Genomic DNA, 11,006 nt, shown 5'->3' with positions numbered 1-11,006 from the left:
AAACACACCACAATCATTTATGTTTTCGGATGTTTTCCACTGCACATCTATTTTCCGAATTTCAACCCCCTTAACTACTTTCTCCAAGTTATACAATTTTTTCCTATTAAGGTATGTCTTGAAGAATTTTCTCTGCATTCAATAAAAATAATAATTATTAACCACACATCAATTTCATTTACCTAGTATGCATCAGAATCAATTTTAGTTATTACGTACCAATAATTCAAGATCATTCCCATATTTCAATAGGTCTGACTTCCCTTGAATTGGGAGACTGTTGTCAATGATATCCATCGTTCCAGACTTCATTCCAAAGCAAACAAGGTAGTAATGTTCATGGGAACACATTGGAAAGAATACCTATTTTACAGAAATTCTGGATCACTAACTTTAATGTGAATGAATATCAATATATTTTATGTTGAACAATACTTACCATTTCAAATTTAGTGAGGTCAAATTTTTTCATCTTCTGAACTTGAGTCTCAATATGTCCTATAAAGTTGTACCTTGCTTTTGTTTCATCCCAATTCTTTGGCCTATTGACTACAGTGTTTACCTGCATTCAACATAATTATTCAGTAATTGAAGTAAATAACATGTGTGTAAAAACAATATTTTTCACTCACACATGGGAAACTAGTCATAAACAGTCGTGTTGGAGATGTGGGTGCTCTGTAGGATTCCATATTATTCAAGTATGATGCCCAAGCATCGATCACCCGAACTTCTATATGGGCATGCGGTTTCAGCGAGCCAATTTGTTCTTTTGTTAACCAAACAATATTGTCAGAATACACTGGTGTGTTTCTGCATGAAATAGTAAATATTGAATAATGTTTCAAAAATATTTTTAAACTGAGTAATTCAAGAATATAAATATGGATTAAAAAAAAGATGAAACTATACTTACTTTTCATTCTCTCTTGTTCCTAGAATGTAGTAATACATGTCCTTTTCATCACTCGTCAGTTTTGGACCTACTTGCAAGATTCTTTGATTGAAAGGGGAGCACATTGCTGGAGTTAGGCGTTTGTGTTCTCTTTTCCGCATCTCTCTCATGGGAATCGCACTTATTGGTACTGCATCCTGTGAATATCAATATATTAGCATCCTAACATGTCAAATATATTAAATTAATATATGTTATTTGATACAAAACCTGTATTTGAGCATTTGTTGTTAGACATTCACTCTGTATTGCTGATTCTTCGGTTGTAGCTTTATTTACCTTACGTTTCCCCTTGTCAGATCCACAAAATTTTTCCAGTTCACCAGGAGTCAAATCAAGACATCCTGGACCTGCCTCCATCAATACTTCAACAGCTGAACATGATATTGAATCTTCGAAATCAATCTGTTGGATGACCTCATTAATTATAGCCTGCATTGTATTATTTATAATTTGATTTATATCATTAGACTCAATAGCATCTAATCATATCAATAGAACTCTATATTAAATTATTGTTTTAATAGTTAATTTCTTACTGTCTCCTTATTCGGAATCATGTTGCTTGGTATGTCTGATGTTTGTCCATTGATATTATCCTTCTCTTGTTCCTGTATGTAAATTTAAAAAAAAAAACATAAATATCAGTGTGAAGACATCTCAATCTACAATGCCATTAACATGTTTTGTTCAATGTTTTAACACTGACCGTCTTTTTTTCCTTGTCCATACTAACTTTGCTTGGTATGTCTGTTGTCACATTGATATTGATGGGCACTTCAACTGTGTTCATATCATCATCATTGTTGTTGGGCATTTCCAATGTTTTCTCATGCACATTCTCTTCATTGGTCTTAGCATGCATATAAGAACATAGTATGCATGAAAAATATCAGTAATATGCATTAATAATGTCACTAAGAAGTATATATCATATAAATGAAAATAGTGCTTTAACCTTTTCTGGAGTTACTTCACCATCACTTTTTGTCTTATTCCTCACACTATCATCACCAAGAGGTATAGGCTCACGTTCTTGATTATAAATGTGTGGATCATTTTCTTCCTAAGAATTTTCACAAACCAAATCAATAATTAAATCGCAAAGTAACAAAATGGACCTAGTAGTAGTTAAAGAAAAGTTGACTTACTTCATTATCAGATAAACCTAGACTGAAGCTTGGAAATTCATTTCTGTTGTGTAGTAACTCTCGTTCCTGTGTTGCTTTCTGTAAGGATTCCAATGCATCATTCCAGTCATTGTTAATGTAGTTTTCTTCAGGCATTGACTGTGATAAAGATGAAATAGGATCCACGATAGCATCAAGTCCTGGATTATCATTCCCAGTTGCTTTTCTTGCTACATCACAAATTATTTTGAAGCAGTCTTTCCTCCGTATTTCATTTGGTGCCTGCTTCAATAAATTTATCAAACTTGTAGTAGCATCTGTCAATATCTTCGAAGCATTCATAACATCGTTCACAAACTTCGCTTCAGGGCTTTGTGACATCCCTTCACCATTATGTTTCTGTTTCTTCTGAATCTTACTTACCTTGCCAACATTATCTTGATGTGGTTCATTTGTTATATGCAAGGGTACTTCAAACGGTGGCACTGGAAATCCCATACCAAATTTACCAGCCTTTAATTCTTCTTCTTGACTTTTCTTTAGTAGTACATCAGTCCAACCCATCCAGGTTAGATATTGACGTTCAACAGTTCTTTTCAAGTGGACAACTCGGTCCACATAGAATAATTGCAGAAAGGAAAAAAAATAATGTTAAAATAAATGTCAATTCACTGCATTATAAATATCAATACCATCTGTTGAAAATATCAATGTAGGGCATTTAGTACTTACAACCATGAAATGCAAAGGCCCACTGAAAGCTTTTGTTTTGTTCTTCGACCAATATATATGTGTTTTCGATAACACTGACAACAGATACCCACACCAGTTTATGTCTGCCACATTATCCACGTCTTCAGTGAAATGCAAGATTTTAGGCTTCAAACTACCACACGCTGACGTCTCTATAAGTACAGACTCCATCATTATCAAGAATAGTTTCTGGAACCAAACCCCACCTGTTTTATCCTTTAACATAAGTGTTTCAAACTTTTTAGGTGAAATGTTCCCCTTTGGGACTTTAAGCATCTCTGCAATTTCATCCATAAAGGTCGTATCATCTTGTTTGTCAATACGTTCAACATTAATAGAAACCCCTAGGAAAGCCCATAGTCAACTCCACATCCCTATCTACTATGCGTATACGTTTCCTACTTTGCAGCTTCAACTCACGGCTATATGGATTAAAGTTGTCAAGAATCCAATAGGCCAATGCATTAGGAACAGAACACAAATTGTAATCTAACAAAGTTCCAAAACCTATCCTTCTTACTCCTTCCTTTTGTTCCTCATTCAGTAATTTTAATGTTTTGACAAAATCCCTCGGTGTTCTTTTGACCAACAACTTGTTCAACTCTATTTTTTCTTCCATCTCTTCTGCTTCTTCTGGTACTTCCTCTGTTTCTTCTTCTGATACTTCCTCTGTTTCATTCGTGTACTTTATTCTAAGCAAACCCTTTTTTGCATTCTTACCTACAATGCACTCAATGTCAACACAGACATATATTTAGCTCAATCTAGTTAAACTAAAATGTCAATTTACTGTATACAAAACATAAGCCCATATAATGTCAATGCATACACATTTACCTTTACTCAAAATCAAAGTATAATTTCTAAAATGTCCGTTTAGTTTTAAAAAACAGAAATATAAGGTTTCAACATGCATTCTTCTCCAAGATCTATACTATTTCAGTTCATTGCATAGCATAACTACATCTAATTGTTGATATAGAGCTTAAATGTGATGATCAGTCCCCAAATATACAAAAATAAGTGAAATCATTTAAATGTAGACAACAAACAAAGCTGACGTTGCAGAGCGTTGAGATTTTAAAAAAATTTCCAGAAATCAAAACTCAATGTCAATGCAGACATATATTTAGCTCAATCTAGTTAAACTAAAATGTCAATTTACTGTATACAAAACATAAGCCCATATAATGTCAATGCATACACATTTACCTTTACTCAAAATCAAAGTATAATTTCTAAAATGTCCGTTTAGTTTTAAAAAACAGAAATATAAGGTTTCAACATGCATTCTTCTCCAAGATCTATACTATTTCAGTTCATTGCATAGCATAACTACATCTAATTGTTGATATAGAGCTTAAATGTGATGATCAGTCCCCAAATATACAAAAATAAGTGAAATCATTTAAATGTAGACAACAAACAAAGCTGACGTTGCAGAGCGTTGAGATTTTAAAAAAATTTCCAGAAATCAAAACTCAATGTCAATGCAGACATATTTTTAGCTCAATATAGTTTAACTAAAATGTCAATTTATTATGTACAATACAAAATTCCATGTAATGTCAATACAGACACATATAATGTGAATACAGACACATTACCTTTACTTAAAATCGAAGTATAATTGTCATAATGTCTATTTAGTTCAAAAAAACAGAAATATAAGATTTCAACATGCATTCTTCTCCAAGATCTATACTATTTCAGTTCATTGCATAGCATCAACTACATCAAATTGTTGATATAGAGCTTAAATGTGATGATCAGTCCCCAAACATACAAAAATAAGTGAAATCATTTAAATGTAGACAACAAACAAAGCTCACGTTGCATAGCGTTGAGATTTTAAACAAATTTCCAGAAATCGAAGGAGCACAAAAATATCAACATTGATTCAAGCTAGAACAACATAAATTAAGCTAGAAGAAGAACAAATCTAGAAATCTGTATCAATATATGTTTATCCAGAAACTAAAGAACCTATAACTTATTCACAACAAAATCAGACCTAGGAGCACAGAAATATCAGCATATTCACAACGAAATCAAACTTCATTATTCTCAAAACTGAAATCGAAGAAATCAAACAAAATACTTATATTACAAACTCCTCATTCTCAAAACATTAATCTATAAAACGTTTTCTAGTCGAATTCAAAGAATAATTAAACATGCATTTACCTTTATCCGGTTCTTCCTCCGTCGAGTTCCTCTTCCTCTTTCCTTTCTCCATCGTTTTCTTCATCAGTTTCGAACACTCAACGCAAAGTCGAACTTAAATCGCTCGGATTTCGAACTTCAATCGCCAGAATTTTGAACCGATTTCATGTTTTTTGGAAGAATCTATAGAGATGAAGATGGAACGTCGAGAGTAATTTTTCTTGGGAAGTAAAATAATTAATTACCTTCAATTAACTCTTCAACTACATTATTGTTGGGATGGACAATTATACCCCTCCGTCATTTTATTTACCCTTAGCATTGATATTATTTTCTAACAAATCTTGACCCTATATTTAATAATCTAATACATCAAATTAAGTTGTAGTTAGCAAATAGATGTGGAGTTAGCAATATAACACTCCCATGTGATCATATATATACACACTTAATTTATCAATGCTATTACTCAATTAATTGATCATTATTGAGTCGTTTTATTTATATACATCTTTGTGTAAAACATATGACATAATATTATTTATGATATACTCCATCCGTATATAAAAATAAACTAATTTTATCATTTTGAGTTGTTCACCAAAAATTAAATCAACTTTAAACAAGAAAAGTGTTCAACAAATTATATTATAGATTATTTTATTTATAATTTATGTCTTTGGAATTAAAACAAGGATAACTGAATACTATTAATAATGTGGATATTACAATCCATTAATATATAATAATCATTCTTATTTAATTATTTAATTATTATGTTGATTTTATTACTATTAACCATAGGTGCTCGAAATCTAGGATTAAAATACTTAATAAAAAATAAGTTTAAAAGTTCTGAAAATGAATTAGCCATAAGGAATAAGTCGATACGATTTTAATATGATGTTAACTTTATCGGTTTTATTGCTTAATGTTATATAGATTTGTTAACAAAATTTTAAAACTGGTGATATCTTCCAAATACATTAAAAACAAACGCTTAAATTTGAATTGCTTAAATTTTGTGGTTTCTATAAATTCATAGATGCTGTAAATGGAAATAATCAAGATATTTAATGGTGATATCTTCACAAATATAGCAATTTAGTAAGAAAATAACAAATTAATAAGAAAAACCGATTTAAATAAAACCGATTTAAAATACTATAAGGAGTACAGTTGTTGTAAATTTATCTTTTACTCCTCCTATAACAGCAGTGGATTCAGGGGCCCATATGATTTTTCAAGCCCGACACACTTCATTTCAATCCAATAAACTAACTTGATAATCTATTAATGTTGTATAGTTCATTGTGGGCACTGTTTTAAATAACAGCCCATAAATGATAAATCTTCACTTGATCATTCCCCTCTCTATATATCATTCATTCAAGCCTAAAATATGGAGTATAAGTAATGATGTTATAAAGACAACTTTATTACTAAATTGAATGTGCAAGTTTATAGTGGGCCTGCTTATTTGGCCGGTTCCATTTCTAATCAGACCGATTGACCGGTTAACCGATTTTAAATTCTCATAAATCCTACAACTGGAACCGATCGATTCCGGTTCCGAACCGGAACGGTTGTGTAATTTTAATCCGAATTTATTAATAATTTTAAATAGTTTAATACTAAAAAAATGATAATCCAACATCAACAAATATAACAAATAATACCTAAAAATTCAAATAAATACACAAAATAAAATAATATTTTTATATGGATAAGAGTGATGACAAGTGTAGTAGGTCGGACTAGTTTATGTTAGCAATTTTTTAATACAAAAATAGGAGATCTAAACTTTAGCAAATTTTTTAAAAAATGAGTTTTAAAATTGAATTCCATTTTCCCTTTTTTGGCTAAACAAATATTTATTGGAATTTCCAATACTAATTGATCTTGTTGTGACTTTTTGGTTTATAACGGAACAGTTAAGAAATTATTCACAAATAGGTTAAAATCGTATGTTAAATGAATTGTTACATAAATTTGTTATAAAGTTAAATTTCTATCATATAAAATGATATTGTATCTGTATAAGTTCGTTTGGTAATTAAAAACAAACTTATGATGTCCTACTCGTTGTAGTTAGTTCATAAAAAATGGATTAGGGAAATAATTGTAGATTCAACGTATCACGGTTTAAATATTTTAAATACTTTAGAAAATAGAGCTCGCAAATCTAACACAGTTTAAATCTGAAAATCATTCAATGTTTCAAATTAGTTTACTTTAATTCAAAATTATAATTAAATTAGATTTATTAGTATATTAAATTATGAAAAAAAATTAAATTAAATTATAATTTGGTTCCTGGCTAGGAACCGGTCGATTCCGGTACCGAACCGGAACCGATTTTATTTAAAAAGTTGGAACCGGTATCGGAAAATCCGGTTCCAATTCCTCAATTAACCGGTCGGTTTCGATTCTGATTTCGGTTAATCAAGACCAGAGAACCGTTTAAGCACCCTAGGTGAGTGGGCTATCATATCACAACTTAATGCGTGTTGTATGTGTGATTAATAATTGAACAAGCCTCTTGGCTTTAAAGTAATTCTTTTAATTGGATCATTGTACAGTACAAAAATAGAGTAAAATATAGCACCCAAAATTTTCCTGCCCAAACTTTTTTGGGCATAACTATTTTTTAAAATTCAGAATTGGTTGCGCTGCCAATAAAGGTTTTAGTGTTTTACAGCACGATTGTATATTTCACGTGAAATTCAGGTTCATGACACTATTCATCGAACCAAAAAAAAAATTAAAGACCGTTCGCTGACTCATATTCAGGCATAAATAGGACACACTCAGGTTATTTATGGCTGTTTGGTTTTCACTAGATAAAAACAGCTAGCCCTATAGAAAGACGCCGGCTCGCATTGTAGATGCATTATTTGAGCAAAAATAAATCACGGAGCTGAGCTGATATTTCAAATCTGCTTCGCTACAGTTTCCAAGATTTGGGGTGGAAATTACCATTGGGTCCCCCAGATTTTTGGAATCCACCTTGTTGACGTCGTCCTCATTTTGGACTTTGTCATTCTCTTCCCCCTCATTCGATAGACTCTTGCTCTCTCTCCACTTGTTCTCTCCTAACCAGCGACGTATCATGAATCATCCCGTCGAAAGGAACGACCACTACACTGGGTTTCATTGGTAAGTTACGTTACTGGTGATCGCTCGATTCGGGAATCCTTGAATAGTTGGTGTTATTGTATGTACACAGATTCCACTTTCTGCATATCTATAATGCTGGAAATTTTGAACAAACTTTCAGATCCGTAAAGTTCGCCCCCCGGTATGTCGATTCGGATAAATCGAAGTACCTCCGGCGCCAGTGCATAAGGATTGCTGGTTTTTAAACATACGGGTTTTATCGAAGTAGCTCCGGTGCAAAAGGTATGCGGGTTTTTAAAGATCCGACTTTTTCAGGTGGTATATCTCTCATTCCAGCATAAAAGTATAATTTGATTCTGAACAACATTTAGATTCCCTCTTCCTTCGAGCCTGAAAATGGTGCACAAACTCGAAGTGCTCACTGGAGGTATGCGGTTTTTTATAGATCCTGCTAAAACCATGAGGGTATATGTGGAACAATCTACAAACATGGAGGACAATATGGTCAGCGTAGAACCATTTATGTCTCCACCCAACACTCAAATAAGACTCAACAAACACCAACAATCGAATAAGACTTAGTGGGGCCAACCACATTTATTTTCAGCCGGTTTTAATACATGCAAAATGAAATGTGGATAAGCGAACGAGTCCTAAAGGTATAATGTTGATTTTATCATATCTTTTACCATGAACTCGTGATATTTAGCTACTTGAATATAGACTTTTCTGTCATTTACATATTAATTTGAAAATGTATTTCTTAGATAATTCTCAAAAGATGTCTAATTTATTGTTTTTGAGTTAAAATATCCCAAAAAATGTATTTATATTGATATGACAATCTAAATACTTGCGTAAACTACTCATATAAGGGGCGAAGCCAGAAACATGGAGGAAAGGTATACATGAAAGGGTTTCAAATTCTATGTAAAGGAAATTTGACAAAATGAGAAAGGGTAAATATAAAGAAATTTAGTGCGTGAGTAATTTTTTTTTTTTTTCAAAATTGAACAATAAAATAGTACTCCGTATACATTATTATATGGCTCACACAAATATAAAATAAAGGAGTTCATTAAACAGATTAGAAGATCTGCAGTAGGGCACATCAGTACTACTTTTATGAACTTTAACTTTTGTTTTTTACCCTATTATTCAAGCCATCTTCATTATTAAAAGGTGGTCTGAAATTTGCGGCTTCGTTTTAATTATGAGGTTTTTATCTAATTTTTTAATGTATTTTAAATTACTCTCTCCGTTTCAGATAATTCGTCTCACTTTAACCGGATACGAATTTTAAGAAATGTAATGAAAAGTGAGTTGAAAAAGTTAGTGGAATGTGAGTCATACTTTTATATATTAGTTTTATAATAAAATGTGAGTAGGAATAAGTTAGTGGAATATGAGGTCTACTACCAAAAATGGTAAAAGTGAAATGGGACAAATTATGTGGGACGAACCGAAATGGAAAAATAGGACAAATTATCTGGGATGAAGGGAGTAGTTGAGATAAAAACTGATGGTAAAAATTTCAACATCGGTATCTACTGTGATTAAAGGCTTCCTTCAATTATATCCAACAAGGTGGGTTTTTCTATCCTACATTTTTGTGTGGGTTTTTCGAACTAAAGTTTTACTGTAGGCTTTTCGAGCTAAAGTATTTTCAAGAGTTTTTGATTTAATGTATCGGTTTGAGCATCATTTTATGTGACGAAATTCCTTTTAAGTGTGACTGCAATTATTTATTCCAAGCATGATGTGACATGTTTTTGAAGTGAAAATGATGTTATGTGACACTATGTGTTGATTTTGAGTGATATTATATATTGCTTGATTTTATTATTGTGATGTGATTTGATGCTCAACCTTGAAAATATGATTTATGTTTCAAATGCGTTTTGTGAGAAAAATAAAGTTGCAAAGTTATGTCATGCCAAGTTTTATTTTGAGAAATGGCTATCTGTTTGTTTAGCAAGGGAAGTGTCCCTACTACACCTATTACCATCGATTTCGAGTCTGACTAGGGAGTGAGTCCCTACTCAGACTAGTGTACACTAATAAAGATCGTGAGCTGTCTTTTGGGTCGGCCGGTCTAGTGATCGAGTTTGTGGCCACGTTCTTGTTTCACGAGATGTTGTTGTTGTTTATGTTGATGTTGATGGGCTAGGGATTTAGGGTTTAGGGTTTAGGGTTTCTCAACGCACAGCTCGACCGCTGGCCAAGGTGCAACGATCCGCTGCAAAAATGCGGCGCCCGATTTGACCTAGATTTTCTCCAGATTTTACCAAAATTAACCAACCTTTTCCTTATATCCATAGGATTCGAAATTCTCCATATATATACCCCCTCAAACCTCTTCATTCAGACACACTTTTACACACTCTTTGCCTCACAAATCTAGAGCATAATATTTGAGAGATCTTCGTTGTGCAAGAGGTTGAAGATGGATTCAAGTGAAGATCAAGGCTACATGATTCTACCTTTGGGTTTTATTGCTTTAGTTCTTATTTTTACATTGCGTTCCCTTCAAACTATGTTTTTAGATTATTCTATCATGTGTAACTAAATTCATATGATTCTAGGGATGTGTTAGTAACTCTTATTGGTTTATACAATTCCTTTTTCTATTTAATACCCGTTTTATTTTTACTTCGTTTCTTCCTTAAGTTGATCCGTAATACTGCATGCTTGAGTGACACATTCGATGCTGATTCAATATAACTTGCTACATAATCGTGAGAGGAGGTTGGCGAGTTAGACACTACAATTAGCTTCCCTTAAAACGACACTGTTAATTTAGAGTGAGGACTTTTCAAGGGTCTTAGGAGCTTTTAGGAGCTACGAATCTAGGATTGACTATCCTAGTGTTAGTAATCTAC

The sequence above is a fragment of the Salvia hispanica genome, chromosome 2 (genome assembly GCF_029641045.1).
Source record: "Salvia hispanica isolate PSC_SH4W2 chromosome 2, Shi_PSC_v1, whole genome shotgun sequence".
Classification (NCBI taxonomy): domain Eukaryota; kingdom Viridiplantae; phylum Streptophyta; class Magnoliopsida; order Lamiales; family Lamiaceae; genus Salvia; species Salvia hispanica.
This window is presented reverse-complemented; position numbering follows the sequence as displayed.